This window comes from Eucalyptus grandis, chromosome 7 (genome assembly GCF_016545825.1).
Source record: "Eucalyptus grandis isolate ANBG69807.140 chromosome 7, ASM1654582v1, whole genome shotgun sequence".
Taxonomy (NCBI): Eukaryota; Viridiplantae; Streptophyta; class Magnoliopsida; order Myrtales; family Myrtaceae; genus Eucalyptus; species Eucalyptus grandis.
This window is the reverse complement of record NC_052618.1, coordinates 40,285,741-40,306,326: the sequence shown is the minus strand read 5'-3', so window position 1 is coordinate 40,306,326 and position 20,586 is coordinate 40,285,741. Positions and strand designations below refer to the sequence as shown.

Genomic DNA, 20,586 nt, shown 5'->3' with positions numbered 1-20,586 from the left:
TTTAAAGTTAAGTGGGTGTTTATATTAATATAAACCTTGATGTGACAAAAAGGAATTTACTTTTGATTTATTTAAATATCTCGAAATTATTGAATAATTAAATAATATTTTAATATTCGAATTTTTTTTTTTTTAAAATATTATTATTTAATTATTTTCGGAATAAATTTAATTATTTATTAAATTCCGAAAATTTTGGTCGGGACCCTAAATTCTCAGAATTTCGTGCCGGTCGCTACGGTACATTCGGATTTTGAAATTGATGATTGGATATTTTAAATTGAGTGTGGACCGTGAAAAGTATGGATATTATTATTATATTAATTTTCGGAATAAATTTAATTATTTAATAAATTCTGAAAATTATTTGGGAACCTTATTTGCTCAGAATTTCGTGCCGATCGCTGCTGTGCATTTAGAATTTGATATTGATGATTGGTTGTGGCGAATTGAGTGTGATTGCGATATATATGGATTCTTTATAAATTTCTAAGTGTGGGAATTGAGGAGAGATGAGGTCGTGAATATGCCACCTATTAGAGGTCGCGCCCGATGGGGCCGTGATATGCCACCTGATAAAGGTCGCGCCCGATGGGGCCGTGATATGCCACCTGATAAAGGTCGCGCCCGGTGGGGCCGTTTTATGCCACCTATTAGAGGTCGCGCCCGATGGGGCCGTGATATGCCACCTGATAAAGGTCGCGCCCAGTGGGGCCGTTATATGCCACCTATTAGAGGTCGCGCCCAATGGGGCCGTGAATTGCCACCTGTTAAAGGTCGCGCCGAGTAGGGCCGTAGTTGAGAGCAATGATTGATTTGCTAGAATGACATGAAATCGGCCGAGTCGATTGATCGCCGAGACGATCCAAGTGGTTGAATTGTTTTGATAATGTGATTGAGCCACGGTTGTTTGGTTATCATAATTGCACGTGGTTGGTTTATATAAATTGTGCTAACTCGCAGATGAAGGCCGAGGCGAGGTAAGTCTTCGTGTGATGTGGTTAGGCCACCCGGGCGTATTTTCTTTCTAATAGGGGTTTAGGGGTTGAACTTGCGAGACGTGGTCTCGGTGGTTATTGAATAACCATTTCGGGTCCCACGATGGACGGAGCGGCCAGATAGCTTTGGTTGGCCTTGAAGAGTTGGAGAAGTGAAGTCATAAGGATTGGAGATCGTGTACGTCTTGTAGGTCGTAGGATAATCTCTTTTTAAGAGCCAGTCCTTTGTAGACTTTTGGCCGTAGACCTCTGTTTGTAATTTCGTTGATTTACGAAAGTGTTATGTTGTGATTTTGTTTCCTGCTTTTCTATCCCAAGTTAAATGTTGTCAGGGGATTAGTTTCGCTTCCGCATGCGTAATAAAATGAATGGGTCGGCGACACATCCTGGGATGTCGCATTTTTGATCGACCTTAGTGGGATGTGCGCGTGCTCGGGGTTCGGGGCGTGACACCTAATGTCATGGACCAACGAAATTGCAAGTAAGTAAATTTCAGTAGTGAGAATTTAAACAACTTACTTTAACTGGTAATGGATGACAATCACATAGACACACGCATAAAAAGTGAGGCTCAATTTCTGTCTAAACGACTTAACAAGGTGGAGCTAAGAGGATGATCTGACCATTGTAGTCTCGCATTAACGAGTCAGGTCCCCCTAACTCTGACTCAATCGAATGGAATACCCGATAATCATGCAGTCTCGCAGATATGGACAAACACATTCGACACCATGAAAGAACTTTCGGAGAAGGGAATGTTAACCTCTATATAGCAGTCTCGCTTTAGAGGAAGTATTCTTGTCAACACCATCCTAAGAATCCTATCGCAGCCCAGGTCCGGCAGCAGGTCGTGTGTGCAATAGTGTAGTGCTAAAAACAATAAAACATGCATAACAGTTTAATTGCAAACAACATTTCTATAGTTTAAATTCAACCATTCATCCTTAACTCCAACCTGCAAAACAATAGTTAGCAAAGAGTACTCCCCTTATACCTCCCATCTGCAAAAACATTTAACACTTTATGTTAGGAGCATACCTTGTTTCCATGTTGCCAAACAAAATATTTAAAAAAAAAAAACAGGCCTATGTCCACTATGAGTTTTAACTCAATCCCCAGTGGAGTCGCTAAACTGTTGCGACCTTCCCGAATTTTTTGAAGGTGAATTAACTAAAGAAGGCTAATGGATTACTAAGTCCAGAAGACTTGGCACGGACCCTCCCAAGTCCTACCAATCGCGACTTGATGTTAAGAAATTAATGTTTTTAAAAATGCAATTATACTCAATTTGGAGCCGCCACTAACCAATTAGGGTTGGTTAGAAACCCAAGTAAAGTATGGGAGAATACTTTACTATTGCGAACTAGAGATTCAAAAGGTCCGGGGACATGGTTACGCTAGATTAGTCTAACGCCCTTTCGGTACCTTTTATTTTAATTTTAAAAAATATTTTACGGGCAATGTTGATTAATATTAACCTAAGCTACTAACATGCAAATGGTGGTCATGCGGGTGCACAATCAATAAAATAACATTCAATAAAAATGCTTATAAAAATGCATGTCATAAACATGATTTCTAAAATGACAAGACACCTATTTTTTTTTTAAATGATAATTATATGCAATCTTAATCTAAATTTAATATGCATGGATTTATTTTAATGACATGCGAGATGCAATTCATATGGTATAACTTAAACTTATCACTATATATATGCAATCTAATTTATATAATCCGAAATATGCATGTGCTACGTGATATGGGATGAATGACATGGTATTTCTACATGTATGCTCTTTTATGAGATTTTTTTTTTTTATGATGATTCATTTTTTAATGCATATATGCAACCTATGCTAAATAATGATGATATGAGATTGATTATGAATTAACCTATTAACTAACCAAGGAAATGATCTTTTATTTTTTTATTTTTTTAATGACATAATGTTTTTTATTGAAAAGAAAGTAACTTAATAGTGCAATGATCATGTTTTAGCATTTTATTTTTTATTAAAAAAATAATTAAACTATAACTCATATGGCATGCATAACATTTTTTGTTCATCTTCTTGTTTTACTAAATGAAAATTGACTTAATCTAAAATATCTAGGTATGTTGCTTTAATATGAAATATGTATGGACCTAAGTACCTAAGTTCTAGATATGACAATATTTACTAATAAACAAATTCTAATTAAACCTATTATGCAAATTAATAATATGTACCTAATATTCTTTGGATTCTTTTTATTGAAATTCGGAATTAAAACTAATTAGACTAATTAAAGTGAATGATATTCTAATTTATTTTAGGAATCAATTTAACTTAAACTATATCTTATCTTAAAAACTATATAAAGAAATCAAGACATGCCAACATTATTTGAAATTAGTCCTAACAAAAATCACCCATCTAAAAGTGTAATCTAAAAATTATAATCCTATAAATGTAATTCTAATTTACTGGCCCTAAAAATATAGTCCTAATTTACTAAACCTAAAAGCTCTAATACAATATTTAGATTTTTTTATGTATTTTCTGATTTTTATTTTTATTTTTAGTCTTTCCAAACAAGTAATTATTTTAAAAGAATGAAGATAAGAATTAAAATAACCGAAAAAATAATCCGCTGTCTCACGGATTAAATTAACAATTATTTTAACTCTATAATAATTTAACGATTGAAATATTATCAAAATTCCTAAAAATTAAAGTAATTAAAAAAATGACCCAACGTCTTACCGGTCAAATTAATGATTACCTTAATTTGAGATAAAATGCCTAATGTCTACAAGGTCTACAAATTATTGACATACAATACTACAATTCAAATAATTAAACTAAAAGAATGCTATCAAATAAAATAAACAGAAAAATAACATAAAAATAAAGACAGCAAAATAAACTAAACTACAAAAAGGTAAAAGTAAATATATATATATAAAAAAAAAAAACTACCTAAGGAGGATTACACTTTTGAGAGTTAGGGAAAGATGATGTTGTCGATTTTCATTAAGGCGACGATTGGATGTTGATTTGAGAATTTGAGAAAGATGGTGTTGTTTGGTTTTCATTAAACTGATGATCGAAGGTTGATTCATGGTTCGATTTGATTGAGACACATTGTTCTCAAATTGATTTTCATTGGATCTCCCTTCATTAGGTGGGTAGAATTTAACCGGTGTTTTAGTGAGATTTATTTTTCATCTCTTATGAAATTCATGTATATTGCCAAATATGATGTTCTTGATGTTGTTGTTGCCATGTACCTCTAGTATTAATTAGAGAAGAATTTTATATACCTAATTTTGTTAAGCGCAAATGGTCATCCCTCCTACTACCAAAAGTAGCATATCTTCCATCGTTGTACTATTCTATCTAATTGTCCATCGGTTTAGGAAGGGAAAGTAGCTTTATGTTGGAGTTTAGTCCCTAATATAGTTTGAACAACTTCAAAAAATGAGTAGCGACCCTTGGATCTCGATTGGATGTAATAATTTTTAGAATACTGTCCAATTTAGTTTCCTCTTGAAGAATTTTAGGACACGTTTGGTAACGATTTTGTTAGGGAATAGATTATGATCGAAATGATTCTTTTTATTATATTCTGGAAAATGATTCTAAACATTTTAAGCTGTTTGGTAATTGTCTGTCAAAATTTCTGATTCTGAAATAGAATTACGTTTAGTACCATGCTTATTAATTCTTATCCAAATCAATTTATTTTAATTTTTAAATAATTTTTTACTTTTTTTTTTTTTTTTTTTTTTTTTTCCATTTTCTCCTATTCTTCTTCTTCTTCTTCTTCTTCTTCTCCTCCTCCTCCTCCTCCTCCTCGCCGAGGTCAGGCGAGCCTCGCCGGGGCTAAGGGGGCAGATTTGGGAGGCCGAGCCTTGTTGGTGGTTGGGCTTGCCTCCGGCGAGCTCGTCGGACCGGCGGCAGCAGATGGTGGCGGTGGCAGACGGCGGCAGATGGCGGCAGACAGCGGCAGGCGGATGGCGGCGGTGGCGGATGGCGGCCGGCGGTCATGAGATGGCCGAAGGGAAGAAAAAGAATTTTGGTTTTTATTCTCAATTTTGATTACGGAATAAGAATCAACTTTTTTTTTTTATTCTTGATTCCACTCACAACTTCCGAGAACAAAAATTTTACTAAACACGATTCGAGCCCAAAGCGATTCGGGAACAAAAATCAGAATTTGGTCTGTTTGGATGGTTACTAAATAGGGCCTTAGTGTTTCGTGTAAAAACAAACATAGATCTTTTTTTGGCGCTATTAAATTTCAAAAAGCATTTGTAAATATAAAAAAAATCGTTCGTACAAGAAAACAACTAATAATTTTTTTCCAAGTAGCGTTGGTAACTTACCAGCACCTTTATGAAATCACCAGCTTCTTATAATTTGCAAAGTAGCAATTTTTTTACTAACTTATCACCACTTCTAATTTAATAATTTTTTAAAATAAAATTACCAACGTAATTAAAATGATTTATTAATTTTTATTAGATTAAATTAACTATTTTTGAGTCACCACCTCTTATTTTAGTTATTTGTCAACATAAATTGCCAACATGTTTTGGGTCATAGCTCTCATTTTATCAGACGTCATACTCAAATGTGATTCATATTGGCTCCACCGTGGCATTTATATATCATACTCTGGTGTTGTACTTGATGCCTTGATGGCAACATCAGCTGTAGTTAGTTAGATTTGGCTATGGAGGGATTTTGATTAGAAAATTTGTAAAAATGGAAAAATCTGATAAAACAAATAAAAAATATATAAATTTGATTATATATAAAGGGATGAAGGGTAGAACTTTTTATTAGATGTGATCCAAACTCGCTCAACATCCAATCGTACAGCATTACAGATACAACACCAGAAGCTTCCGCTTCACGACTTAATCCCTTCGAATCGCATATCTTTCCAGTAATATGTAGATCTATACTACTTCGTATTATGATTTCGCCATTTTTCCGTCCGTCTCTGATTTTGAATAAAAAATTTCCTGTAACCATCATTATGATCAGTTGGTGGATTACAAACATGAAATAACCCAAATTATATTTTAGTTAATATAGTAGAGGTCCTAATATCCATAACTGGTAATTCACTAATTCTAGACAAAAATTAAAGAGGATTTGAAGGCCTGGGTCTAATAAGAGGATATAAATTTCCTACGTCGTGTCCCATGTACTTTGCTTTGCCGTTCTGGTCACCACGCCTTGCTTGGACTTGATCGCACAGAACAAGCGTGTGGCCAATGTTTAGGGATATCATCTTGGCACACCTTGAGCTCATGGAGCCGTTTTGATAACTCTATAAAATAAATTTATTTTAAATATTTTAGGTAATAAATAATACAGTATTTGTGAAAAAAATATTTGGATTTACTTCTATTTGCTCAAATTTTCCTTGTTTATGTAGCATAATGTTACATGGAGAAAATAAGGAAAAAATTGCAAATAGAAGGAAAAGAAGAATTTTGTAACTCAGGATGTGTTAGCAATTGGATGCAAATTAGGAATTTTGTGATTTATTCCCTAATTTCGTGCGAAAGTATTGGAAGGTGGATACCAAATTAGGAATTCAATGATTTATTCCCTAATTTTATGCCCAAAAAATAAATAATAATAAGCAATTGCTTTGTGATAGAAGTCTTGGATGTACCTACAAATAGGATAACTTTGAGAGCTTGGAAAGACGGTTAGGTTTTTATATTTAAAATAATTTTTCATTGTTCTGGGAAAATTTTAAGTATTTTGAGAGAAGACAAAAAGTGGCTATAGAATTCTTGTCTTTTCATCCAAGATGTTCGACTTAATTTATATTTCCATTTCTTAATCTATTGTATTCTAATTTTCTTTTGTTGGAGTTACGATGTAGCCTAATTATGATGATGTGAATTTCATGCTTTTTATGTTTTATAAGTGATTTCTTTCATGCAAGTTATATATTATTATGTTTGATGCTTTTAAATGATTGTCCACCATTTGAATGATCTAGGGTGCGTTTGTTTGTGTTTGTTCAAAATTTGTTTGGGAATAGAAATAGAAAAAACTATTTCGCTCTGGGAATAATTTTTGACCAGAAAGACCCGTTTGGTAAACTTGTTCCGGAAATAAAAAATGAATAGAAACACATTTGGTAAATTTATATTCTTTTTTTTTCATTTCTTTTAATTTTTAAATATTTTTATTTTATTTTTCCTTTTTTTTTTCTTTTTTTTTTTTTTTTTTTTTTGGCCGGCGACCTCACCTTGGCGGAGCTTGGCCTCGTCGGATTTGGGCGAGCCCAAGCTCACCCGGCCAAGGCGAGCTCGAGCATCACCGGTGCGAGCGAGGCTCGGCCTCGCCTTGGCTAGGCAAGCTTGGCCTCGCCCGGATCCGTGAGGCCGAGCGTCACCGCCCCTAGCGAGGCTCGATCTCGCCGGATCTAGGCGAGCTCAAGCTCGCCTAGCCAAGGCGAGGTTGAGCCTCGCCGGGAGCGGGCGACCTTGCCCGGCCACGGCGAGGCTCGGCTTTGCCGGATCCGGGCAAGCCCGAGCTTGCCGGCCAAGGCGAGGCCGAGCATCGCTGGTGCGGGCGAGGCCGAGCGTCGTCGGCCCTTGACAGCCGGCCGCCAGCTATGGCGAGGCTGTCGACCGGCCAATGAAAAAGAAGAAAAAAAAAAAAGAGAAGAAAAGAAAGAAGAAAGAAAATTTGTTCTTCCAAAGTGTTTCCAGAACAAAAAAATAATTTTTTTGTTTCTTATTTCCGTTGCAATTTTGTTCCGAGAACAAAAAAATAGATTTTGAATAAAAACGCAAACAAATGCGTTTCTGTTCTTTTTTTTGTTCTCGGGAAAAAAAAAACAGAATTTTTGTTCATAAACGAAAAAAAAGAATACAACCATGCACGCCCCTAATGTGCATATTTAAGATTGAGAAATGATGATACGTAATTGCTCCTTATAATATATAATCATGAATTAAATGTGGATAGAAATATATCACATTATTTGTGTGGCTTTCGGTGATAAGGTGGTCTAAAAGATTCATTATAAATTAAAAATGTTCACAAATTCTAATGCACTTTATTTATTTAAATTCATATAGAGATATAGTGAATTGATAAACTGAATAAGTTTGTTATATCCAAAGATAAGATAGTAAATAGATTAGAAAATTCTACTATCATATATTTGACATCGTTCTTATACTCCTAATAATCTAAAATACATATTTAGTGGCTATGGTAAAATTGGATGCTTTAACGTATTTATTTGATTGATTAACTACTTTTAGTTATAGAATTTTGCTTCTAAGATTCTCAATTTTATTTTGATCTATTAGATAATTTTTATAATCACTACATTTTTTATAATCAATTGGCTTATTAAGGGTTAAATGCAATATAAGTCTTAAAACTTGTCACAAAAGTACAATTGAGTCCCAAAATTTTAAAAAGTGCAATTAAATCCTAAAATTTATCACAAAAGCGCAATTGAGTCCTAAAACTTTCAAAAAATGCAATTAGGTCATAAAAATTGTTAAGAAAGTACAATCAAGTCATAAAACTTTCAAAAAGTGCTATTAATGAAAGGATTTGATTTGATCAATTTGATAAATTTTAGGATTTGATTATAATTTTTGAAAGTTTTAAAATGTAATTGCACTTTCATGACAAGTTTTAGAACTTAATTCCATTTTTTTAAAATTTTAAGACTTATTTACACTTTGTTGACAAATTTTAGGACTTCTAATGCGTTTATCCTATTTAATAATCATTAATCTCTATAGGATGATATCTTTTCTCATCATTATGTTACTTGTTCGATGCGTTCATTTGGCATTTAGAATTTTATGAACATGTTCCTGAGTAGGTTGAAATCCTATTAGAATTTGCAACCAACCTTAAAGAGATTCGATATTTCTTAAGTTAGTGTTAAGTGGATACAGAGAGATCGAACCTTCCTTCGCTTTCTCACCACACATATCCACAACTTCTCACTCATAAATTAGATATTTGATTGAGCAAATCAAGGGATGGAGAAAAAATAGCTATGTCATCGTGGTGGAAATAAGTTATCAGACTCTATTTCTTTTGAGGTAAATGAATATCATAAATCCTTAAATGAACATAATGCCAAGTCGGATTGGTATCTCCATAAGTGAAAAATGCTTAACCATGTGGTTTATACTAGATTTGTTAAAAAGGATTATAGACCCATTTTTTAAAATAATTATAAAGTGATTCAAACCCAACTCTATGGGTCATAAATAAGTTTAATATGGGTGCTAAATGGATTCACAACTCACTTAAACCCAACTCACCTCTAAAGCTTTTTCTTCACTCTCGTCCTCACTTGATCTCATGTTCATTTGTGATATCATAGATTTTCGACTCTGCTTTCAATTCAATAAATTGGGCATTTCATCGACGCGCTTATAGTGTTGTTCTCAGAGTTGATCACTTGTGAGATAACTAGACTATCTAAGAAAGCTATTAAGGATTTTAAGGCAAATAGACTTGAGGATTCGACTAGGAATTGGCTGCTCGATTGTGTTCATCCGTCAAGATCATTACGGCACAAACGTAAACCGATTAAAGATCAGAGATAGGTCGATTCAACTGATATGTGTGGTTAAATGTGGGTGATCTCACTAAATTGCAAAATTCTTATCGATCGACACTAGTTTAATTTTTTTTTTTTTTTTTGGTATCTTGTGTCCATGTTTGAAATTTCGAGATTTTCACGACAACTGAGAGTCACCAATGTGCTGAAGGGGTTCATTTTGGCTCGAAGAAAATCGATTATAAATCATTTGCACTAAAATTTTTGAAAGCTACCGGTAGCTTAGGTCACGCTAAAAACGTGTCGGATTGAAATTAACCTCGAATTTGAATCCGATTTAAAAAATTGAACGTTCTGTCATGTCACAATAAATTTTAGGAACGTCGACTTGGTCTCAGAAAATTTTTTCTGTAACCCGAGACTTTTTTGGAAAAAGTCGTCCTAGGGCTCTTTTTGTCCAAAAATTGCAGGGGATCGTTTTTTATTGCGAAATTGGGAAGCAAGTAGGATCAATTGGTGAGGAAAAATATCGATTTGATCATTGAGGTGCTAATTGAAATTATGAGGGCCAAATTGGATTGAATTGAGAAGCAATTAGTGTCCATTTGATGCCAAAATCCATGAAATTCGTATGTCCCCCACCCCCATAACTTTTGGACCATTTCAAGCTTCTAGATGGGGAGAATGGGTGGCTAGATTGTGGCCAAGGAAGCCAAATATGGTTGAGGATGGTCAATGGGACAAAGGAGAGGAAAATGTGAACCGAGTGGCCCCCCCTTTTGCAGCAGCCTTTTTCTTCCTCAATCCACTTGCTTTCTCCATTGTTAAGGGTGCTTAGAAGCTTGAGAAAACCTAGAAGCAAGCCCCCTTGCCGTTTGACCAAGCCGCATGCCCACTGGACCGTTTTCCTCATCTGTTTTCCTTTATTCCAGTTTCTGCTTTAGCTAACCTTTTGCCAAGATCTGAGTTAAAAGTACCCTTCCCGGGACGAATTAGCCAACGATCCACCCATCATTGTGACTAGCACATCTAGACCGTTCCAAAGAGCCCGACCTCGCCCCGAACAGAGCCGTCGGCCATCCTGTACGACCGCCGCAAGCAACCTATTGCCGGTTCGTCGATCCACCTATTTCACATTTTTCTTCATTTTTCTTCCATTCCAACCATTCATTTGCCCATTCCAACCTCCAACAAGACCCCATAGACCCTCAGGAGCCACCGGTTGCCGATCACCCACTCGCCGAAGCTCCAATCAGCCAGTTTCCTCATCGTTCAACCGTTGGTTCTCCTCTGTCCAGCAAGCTTAAGCAGAAGCCGAACCAGCTTTGTTTCTCTCTTTTGCATCCCAAAATAGATAGCAAAACCAATGGGTTTTCAACATTGTGTTGGCCCGTTTTGGAAGTGTTCCGAGCCTCGAAAGCTAGACCCTCTTTGGAGATAGTCGTTCCTTGTTGTGTCCCCGTCGATTTGAGCCAATCGGATCACGAAACAAGTGAGTTTAATTCACTAATCCTCGCTTAATATGTTAATTTTGCATATGGGTTGATTAGTTTAGGTTAAGATGGATTAGGTGGTTAGATTAAATTAGTTTAATGAATTTAATTATTTGCCTTCGCATGTTAGGTGGTTAGTTAGTATAATTAACAAGTAAATAGACTTTAGTATTTATTCAACGAGTCTCAAAAATGTTCCAGGCCCGTTTCGGCATATAATTAGGCATTACATACCTAAGTATGCATTTATTGCATTTATTTAATATTTTTCGTAATTAATTAATTATTTATTTATTTTATGGAAATTCAACCGGGATGGTTAGTGACCGAAATTTTATGCTGAGTTTAGTGGTGCTTTTTGTTTATTTAATTGAGTACCGGTTTGTGACAATTGAGTGAAATTGGTGATTATAAGGATTTATCCTAAATTGATTAATGTGGGTATAAATCTAAGACTTGCCAAGTGGGGCCGTGATACTACTAAATCTCACCAAATCTAAAAATTACCAAGTGGGGCCGTGATGCCACTAAATATTGAAAATTGTCAAGTAGGACCGTGATGCCACTAAATCTAATAATTGCTAAGTGGGGTCGTGATGCCACTATATATTGAAAATTGCCAAGTGGGGCCATGATGTCATTAAACCTAGAAAATTGTTAGGTGGGACCGTGATGACCACCAAATATAGAAAAGTTGCCAATGGGGCCGTGATTACCACTTAATCTACGTTGTGCCTGTTAGGTCGTGGCTAAGAGTTAAGAATAAATAATCAAGGTGACTGTGTGATGGTCTCAATGACATATAAACGGCGGCGAGTCGATTGATCGATGGTTCAATCGATTGAATTGAGTGGATGATGTGATGGTTAGTATTTATAAATTGGCGACTTGCGAAAGGAACCGAGGCTAAGGTAAATCCTCTGACACCTGATTGTGCTTAGGCAACCCTTAGGGCGTAATTTTCTTCCTAATCGGGTCTTAGGGGGTTGAATTTGCTTCTCACCCTGTTGTAGAATAACATTTTCAGGTCTCTAGGTGACAGCCGTGGAGAGCCAGAAGTCTCGAAGTTTGGGAAGGTGGAAGAAGCATAATCTGCAAACTTGTATGACTAGTTAGTCATAGGACAGTTCCTTTTTGATAAGCCGATAATTTTGGTAACTAGCCTGGTTTTGTGTATAAACCCGTTGTTTATAAAAGACTTGTCGTGGTTTGAAAAATATGGCTCTATTTTTCTATCCCATTGTTTTATTGTTTGGGGATTTATATATGCTTCCGCATGCGTATATTAAAATGAAAGGGTCGGCGATACGTCCTGGGACATCGCTATTATATCGACCAAGCAGGGATGAGCATGTGTTCGGAGAATCGGGGGCGTGACACGCTTGCTCCTTACTTTCACCTAAGTTTAGGTATGGGTTTTCCTAGATTTAGTTGAATATAGAAGTGATTTAACAATATCAATTAGATTAAATACGTGTTGGGTATGGGTCATTAGATTTATTGCACGAAAGTGAGTCAAAATGTGTTAATGGATCAATTTGGATCGAACTATTTTCGACCCGGCCTAACTCCTTCCATTTGACTAGTCTAGTTTACACCCTCATTGATCCTTGAAGAGAGAAGGAAGAAAAAAAATTAAAGACTTGTTCAGGATCAACAATATATAGATGGAGTTGATCAGCAGTGGAGATCATCATCTACATTGGACGACCGAGTGTCCGCTGCCATGTGGTGAGCATTTTCGGATGATGATCTACGAGACCCGCAATATCATATCGATCGATTGTGTCGGGGGTCGCATACTACTCGCATGTCAAAAGCTTTGTTGTCGGTTTCACATTCTCTTTCTCGTTTGGATGGGATTCATGCCAATCTCATTTGCTCAGTGTGAAAGCAAATAGAAATGGTATATCAAAGCAGTTCACCTCTGATGAATGTGGTCACGGGATGGCGGGATGGCGGGATGGCCGGAGTTGATAAGGGAAGTAGCCATTAGTCAATTGGGTTTTGGTTTAACCATTTCCTTTTGTCTTCTTTCCTTTATGAAATGCTTTCAGAGCACCACGCAATGGTATTTTTATATCAGTCGTCCGGCCGGTTATCCCTTCCGGATTCGTTACTGCCTTATTGTCTAGATTATCAACTCTCGCGAAGTCAGCTCCTCTCCATGTGAGAGCATTCCCATAACATCCCATGGGGATATATGATCCGGTCAATGGCGATCGCTTATAACTTCGAATTTCATTTTGTTGAGATAATTTATGTTAATGCGAAATCACTAGAGAAATAAACGAGAAAAATAATGACACCAGAAATTTACGTGATTCGATCCGAGTATCAGAAATAAACGAGAAGAGCCAATAGTAAATAATCCACTATAATCGAATAATCAAAATTTATAATCACTCAAACACTCAAGTATTTCTCACACCTAAATTTAATCCAAAATCAAAGTGTTTATAAATGAACAACTCACTTAGACATTGACTCATGGCACAAAATTACTGTGCGTTCAAGCTCAAAATACAATGCTCTATGTATGCCTGATTTGCGTACGTACGGATTTTGTGTTCTTCTTTCTTGAACGAGCTTCAACTTGACGACGTGCGGCTCCTCCTTTTCTTTTGAAGGGTTTTCAGCCGCGCACACCTCCTGGACATATATATATATATATATATATATATATATATATATATATATATATATATAAGTGTGCCCAGAAACCTCGCGGACATGCAGAGAGAAAAAACCACTTTCTTTCCTTTCGTAGCCTTTTATATGTTGGGTGAGCGTCTTGACTTTTGGGCCCCACGAAGATAACGTCTTCGGCTTCTCCAGGCCTCCGAAGATAACATCTTTCGAATTCCTTTGAATTTTGGGCCCCACGACATCTTCGGTTTATGCAGGCTTCCAAAGATAAGGAAGAAACTTTTCCTTTTCTTTTTTTCTTTTAATTCTATCTTTATTTTCTCTTTTGTGCAGCTTCAAAAGTCCAGCGAATCGCATTTTACAAACGCTCAAACTCGAGATATAATTTAACATATTTTTTTGACGCGATTCTTGAACTTCTGTTTTGCGCTACCAAGTCCTTAAACTCTATAGAGTTCTATTGGTGCCAAATTGGCCATCTGCCGTGGCATTAACGAGCATGCCGGCTATAATGTGCCAGAACCGAAGACCAAGGGACTTGATTGGCCGAATTCTACTTAGATCAGGGAGGAGCACCCAAATTAAATGTCCAGGGTAGCATATGTAAAAGAGAACTGCTTTAGGCAGTAGCCAAATACGACCAAAGAGAAAGAATCGCGTGACCCTCGTACGATTATTTATCCCATCCGGTTGCAAAGCGTTCGAGTGGTTCATTTTCGAACTCGCCCGTAAAGTTCAAGCTGTCGACGTGGACTCAGAAACGAGTGCTTGACGCCGGATAAAACGACATAGATTGATTGGCACCATGACGAAAGAAACCAAATTCAAGTTGCATACTCTTCGTGAAACACGCCCACCTAATTGCGACCTTCCCCGGAAGAAACCGGATCCAAAAGAGTGAATAGTTATTAAACTCACTGAGAGAGAGAGAGAGAGAGAGAGGGCATAGGCGGGGCGGGAGCTTGTCCCATGTGATGCTCTATCATGTAGGAGATGTTCGAAGGCGTGTTGGTCACTCGTGCTTAACTTGATTGGGTGTTGTTGCATTAAATCAAGGTAAATGGTCCACTAATGACACGGGATGCCCGATTTAGAGGAAATGTGGTGCGTTCGGGCATAATGAGAAATTCGACGATACAAGTCGTGGGAAGAATATAAAAAAGGAGGACTGGCCTTGTGAATCTGCTCTCAGGTACCACTCGCTCCTAGGATTGAGGCCAATAAGCCTTAGCTTTGACAAATGGTATCGAATCAGGATTGTCGAATTGTATGTTTGGATGTCACGTTTCGAGCGCGAGCTGTCAAAGAGACGGAAGACGTATTCTAGTTGGCTAGCTTAGGCCATAAAGAAAAAAGCCCATGGAGAGGCACGGGAGCAATAGTGAATGACACATTTTACTGGGCAAGCATTGACCATTCATATATATAATACCTTTACGGAGGCGGCTAGGGGAATTCAAGGAAGTGGTAAAATATACCACAAGAAGGGCACTGCAGAAATCAAGTGGGGGAAAATGTTATGACTAGGGGTGTGCAAAGGAAGGACCCGTTTGAAGCGCCTAAAACTGGACTAGACCTGCTTGGAACCGTGGTTCTTAAGGGAACCGGTTTGGTTCCCGGTTCCAATTTATGAGAACCAGTGGATACCGGTCCGGTTCCTAATTTCATGAGCGGATCCTCTCACCCGCCCCACCAATTTGACCGGGACCGTTATATTATAATAATATATTAATTTTTAATATTAAAAAAATTGAAATTAGTAAATATAAAATATTTTACTGAGCTCGAGCATAACAGCTTCTTCAATTTAGATTCTAACAAACATCGATCATCCCATCGGTTCTCTAAGTTAGGCAGAAACATTTTTTCCGCCGAACTTGACTCGATGTGGATTTTTTCAAACTCACTCTCGATTCAACCCATCGATGCAAGCTACACTCAAGGTGGTGGTGGAAAAATTCAAAAGCCTACGCTGAATCCGAATTTTTTCATGAGGGAAACATGAGATTTCAAGGGGTTGTTGTACTTAGAGGAGGAAAGTGGTCTGAAAGGAGCGACATGTAGATACTAGAACGTTTTTTTTCCTCCTTATCATTGTTCAAGTTAGACTTAATGTTGGCTGCTAGCTTCAGGTTGTGCAAGTCTAGATTGGTAATATTTCATTGCTCTTTGGTGAGACCAGTTCCATGGATCCACCTGGGAATCGGACCAGACCAGCAGTCGGGTTCCCAGGTGGATCTATGCAGCTAATGGACGGTTCTTGGTTCCAATTTTTCAGAACCGGTCTTTAGTGGGCGGTTCCCTGTTCTAGGGTGGGAACCACCCACCGGGACCATGCACATCTCTAGTTATGACCCAACATTTCTCCATTCCATGAAGGCATGCAAGTGATCTCCCTAATACCGAGGTAAGCATGAGGGACGTGAGAAGGACGATAGATTAGTGGGAGTAGCGTGAGAAAATTTGTGTAAGAAATCTGCTAATGAAAGGAATATCATGTGAGAGATGTCCAAATGAGGAGTTGGTCACCCCTGTGCAAATTGGTTTAGATTTCAGGTCCCATGGCCTCACCCAATCTTATTTAGATCTGAGGCTGTCGGGCCTCCTCGATTTGAACTAGATTGAGGCTGTGGCCGAGGCCGACCTTAGATTTGAGGTCAGGTACGGTTGTGATCACAGTGCGTATGGAGGGAACGTCGCCGTGCCATGTCACTCTCGTTAACCACTTAAGCTGCCATGCAGGATCATTTAGATGGAAAAAAATAATGGCAGCCATTTTTGTCCTTCGAGTAATAGCACGTCCTTTTTTTAGGACATTGGAGAAGCGACGCCCTTTTTATCCTTGGTATAAGTACATGATTGTTTTTCTTCTCGGTTTTGAAACGGCAAAATATCATGATCGTAGGAAAAGCAAGATGTAGTTGCACCAAAAGCTAGGGAATGATTATTGTAAATTAATGAGATAATGACATGAATGGTCTCTGAATTTTAGTTACATGTGTAATATGATTTTTTAACTTTTGATTTGTTTAATATGGTTCATGAACTGAAGCCCAATGTGCAGTGTGGTTCTTGAACTTTTAATTTGTTTAATGTGGTCCATGAATTTTTGATATATGTTCAATTTAGTCTCTAAACTATATGAATAAATTAAAAGTTTAAGGATCACATTTCACATTAGGCTAAAGTTCATGGACTATTTATGTCATTATCTCTTAAGCTTTGACTCAATGTACTGGTATTAACAAAGAAGACTCATTCCTAATTCATTATCACCCATCATTAACAGATCAATGTGCTGTAGGTTGATGCGTCTAAGAAATGCAATCTACAATATCAAGCAAAGAATTTGTATTGAACTTCCATCTCAACAAGTGTGCGCAACATGCAGAGCCCTCAACATTGACTCGAATTCGCAAAGGGCCGAAAAAAAGTTAACAGAATGCGTCAAACTATACAAGTACATTCCTCTCTTTCAACTACAATGGCGAACTGTGGCCAATTTCTTTCCTTTGCCTTTCATTTTTGTTCATTCCTCGTTTTCGTGGCAATGCGAGAGCCCTTTATGAAGCGGAGAGGGCAAGTTCAATCATGGTTCAGGAAGAGACCTTGGAGGCATCCTTGTTGGACCTGTTGTACTTCATGTGGCTCTTGACGAGCTGGCCGGCCGCGAGAGCTGACATCAGAGAGAGCTCTCCTGCGAGGACCGAGCCAGCCACAACGGTGGCCAAGAGCCTCGAGTTCAACCCCGGCGCTTCTCTGTTGGCCCCCTTCACTCCGAGCAGATTCAGGCACGCTGATTGCGAGGCGAGCTGAGTCCCACCTCCAACTGTTCCCACCTGAAACGAAAGAAGGCAATTTTTTTCATGTCAGACACAAATTCTACGTCCATCAACTAAGAATTCCCAGATTGCGAATTCTTGAACTAATCATTTTGTACTGTCAGAATCTAGGAAAAGCGAATTTACCTCAATCGACGGCATCGTGACGGAGACATGGAGGTCCTTGCCGTCTTTGACAGCTTCCATCATGGTAATGCAATGAGAGCTTTCCACGTTCTGGGCTGGGTCTTGGCCCGTGGCAATGTAGATCGCCGTGACGATGTTGCTGGCATGGGCATTGAACCCTCAAGGGCTCCAGCCATTGCGGAGCCAGTCAGGTTCTTGAGCATGTTGAGCTCGACCAGCGCCTCCACACTGGTCTTGAGTACCTTCCTCACCACATCGCGCTTGATCACGGCTTCACACACGACCGATTTTCCCCTCCCCTCAATCCAGTTCACGGCTGCGGGCTTCTTGTCCGAGCAAAGTTGCTGGAAATCCCCATCACGTCCATGTCGGGGAAGTCCTTCTGCAGGAAATCCATGATGTTCTGGACTCCCTTCGAGACCATGTTCATCCCCATTGCGTCACCGGTGCTGCAAGAGAACCTTAGGTAGAGGTTTTTGCCAGCGATTGCGCACTTGATGCTCTGAAGCCGGGCGAATTGGCTAGAACTGCAACAAACAAATCGAATTGAATATCCCAATTGTACATAGCAGAAACACCAAGCCAACTATAGATTGTAAAGAGCAAATTTTGCAATTCCAGGATTGAATTACTAATCAGGACTAATCAAGACCGAGACCAACCTGTTGAATACAGAGGACAGGGCTTCGAAATTTGCAGGGCTCTCCAGGTAAAATTTCAGCTCTGCAGCCCTCTTCACCGACCCGAAGCGCACAACGGGCGCCCTCGTCATTCCATCCATCAGGAGGATGCTGTTTGCGCCACCAGACATCGCGATGGCCTTACAGCCCCGGTTGGTGCTTGCGACCAGGCACCCTTCAGTCGTGGCCATCGGCACCGAGTACTCCCGCCCGTCAAGCTCCAGTGGCCCTGCGATCCCCACAGGAATCTGCACGTACCCAACCGGCATCTCGCAGCACTGCCCGAGGATCGACTCATAGTCGAACCCTTCCAGTGGCAATCCAGCAAGCGACTTCCCAGTCATCCTCTGCAGTGCCTCACGGCGGACTGCGGCAGCCCTCCTGCAGTCCCCAAGCTTTGACTCCAGCGAGTACGACGGAGTTGTCCCCGCCACCACCGAGGCGATCACCTCCTCGTCCTCTTCACTCAGATCGATTTGCTCATCCCATTTCTCGGTCTCAACCGGCTTTGCCTTGGGAGCAGCGGGCTTAACAGGGTCGAAATCCAACTTAGGGGTCTCGCCATCAAGGGCCTGGCCGCAGGGGGCCTTCTGCAAAAACCCCTCGGCAACGGCCGAGACCGCCTTCTCGTCCTCGCAGTCGTCGGCCCAGAGGTCGGAGGAGGGCCGAAGGAGGAGGGATCGGAAGAACTCGACCCCGAAGAAGATGAGGAGGTAGACGAAGGAGGCGGCGAAGGCGACGAGGGCAGCAAGCTCGAGGGTAGAGAGGACATGGAAGGGGAGGAGGAGCGCATCTTGTCGTGCCAGCGGGAGAGGAGGTAGCAGAGGAGGGTGAAGAAGGCGCAGATGACGGAGGCGTTGAGAAGGTAGAGGGAGGGCGAGACTTTGAGCGACGTGTCTTCGTCGACGTAGTGCTTGAGCGGCGAAGGTGAGCGTTTGGGTTTGGGTTTGGGGAGTCCACGGCCGCAACGGGCTTGGATGGTCGCCGGCGAACGTCCATTGCGTAGAGAGAGAGAGAGAGAGATTGGCTTGACGTCTGAGGTTTTTCTTGGTGGTGTAGGAGGACGTTTGGGTTCAGAGGGGTATTTATAAGGAGGGAGGGAGGGTGGGAAGGAGGAATCAAAAAGAAATGACAGGAAACGCGCGGCTCTTCGTCGTTTATCTTTCGAAGCTTCGATGATGTTTCTGTTCTGGTCTGATTTCTGACCACTTTTTGATTCATCTTTTGTAAATTTCTCTTGCTTCAGTTCAGTGTCTTGCCGCGGCAGCCCGATGCTGCGATCCTCGGTTTCGGATTCCGACCGCGACGGTGACATTGGAGGATCCACGGAGACGGCGACCACTCAGTTAAAATTTCAAAACTATATAAAAATGGGAGAGTTTCGCTTGACTGGATAGCATTGCCAAATTTGCCATGCTTGGCATTGCTGTAGCTAACTGAAGAAGAGAACATGATAAGATGGATACGGATTTTCTACCATTTTGGTGCTAACCTTATCCCAGGATCGTCTCTATTTGGTAAGTGTCCCAAAGAGGACATATAAATGTGCTTGAAAATTCACTCATCATCTGTTCATTTACTTTTTTACCTTTTCCGAGAATAATAAATTTTTTTCGCTTTGTTCAATGTGGCCCTTTGATTTTCCTTTTCATATAGTTGGATCTTTGAATTTTTCCCTTTTTGCAATTGTTGCGACCAAAATTCTGAGTGTACTACCTAGGCTTTGGCTAATGAATTGTTAAACTTAAACTTAACTTGGGCTCTCCCAAACCCATACTAATTCACGACTTAGGTTCAGGATTGTAATATGCAAATGATTTTTCAATTATGAGTCGTTACTAATCTATTTTTGGCGGGTCAATTAGAAACTCAAGTAAAGTAACGGGAGATTTACTTTATTTCTATGAACTAGAGATTTATGAATTTTCTCTAACACCCTTTTCAGTACCTTCATCTTTTATTTTGAAAACAAAAAAATGCTTTGCAAGCAACATTTGTTTTCCTAACATATAAGTTGACTATGTGGGTGCATACTCCACCAATTTAACATCTAAATAAAATAATAAATAAATTGCAAGACTTATGGCAATGAAAGCATCTGTAATATTATATTAGAATTCACATCAATAATTCTATATATAATTTCTAATTAACACACAATCGCTCAATCTTTTTCAAGATTTTCTTTATTACACTCGGAATCTTTATGTCACGCGACATTTATTAAATA

At 39.0% G+C, this 20,586-nt stretch overlaps 1 pseudogene; it reads right to left on the bottom strand.

The window, feature by feature from the left end:
• Positions 1 to 17,185: 17,185 nt before the first annotated feature.
• On the bottom strand, positions 17,186 to 19,671 carry LOC120296135 (annotated as a pseudogene).
• Positions 19,672 to 20,586: the final 915 nt, after the last annotated feature.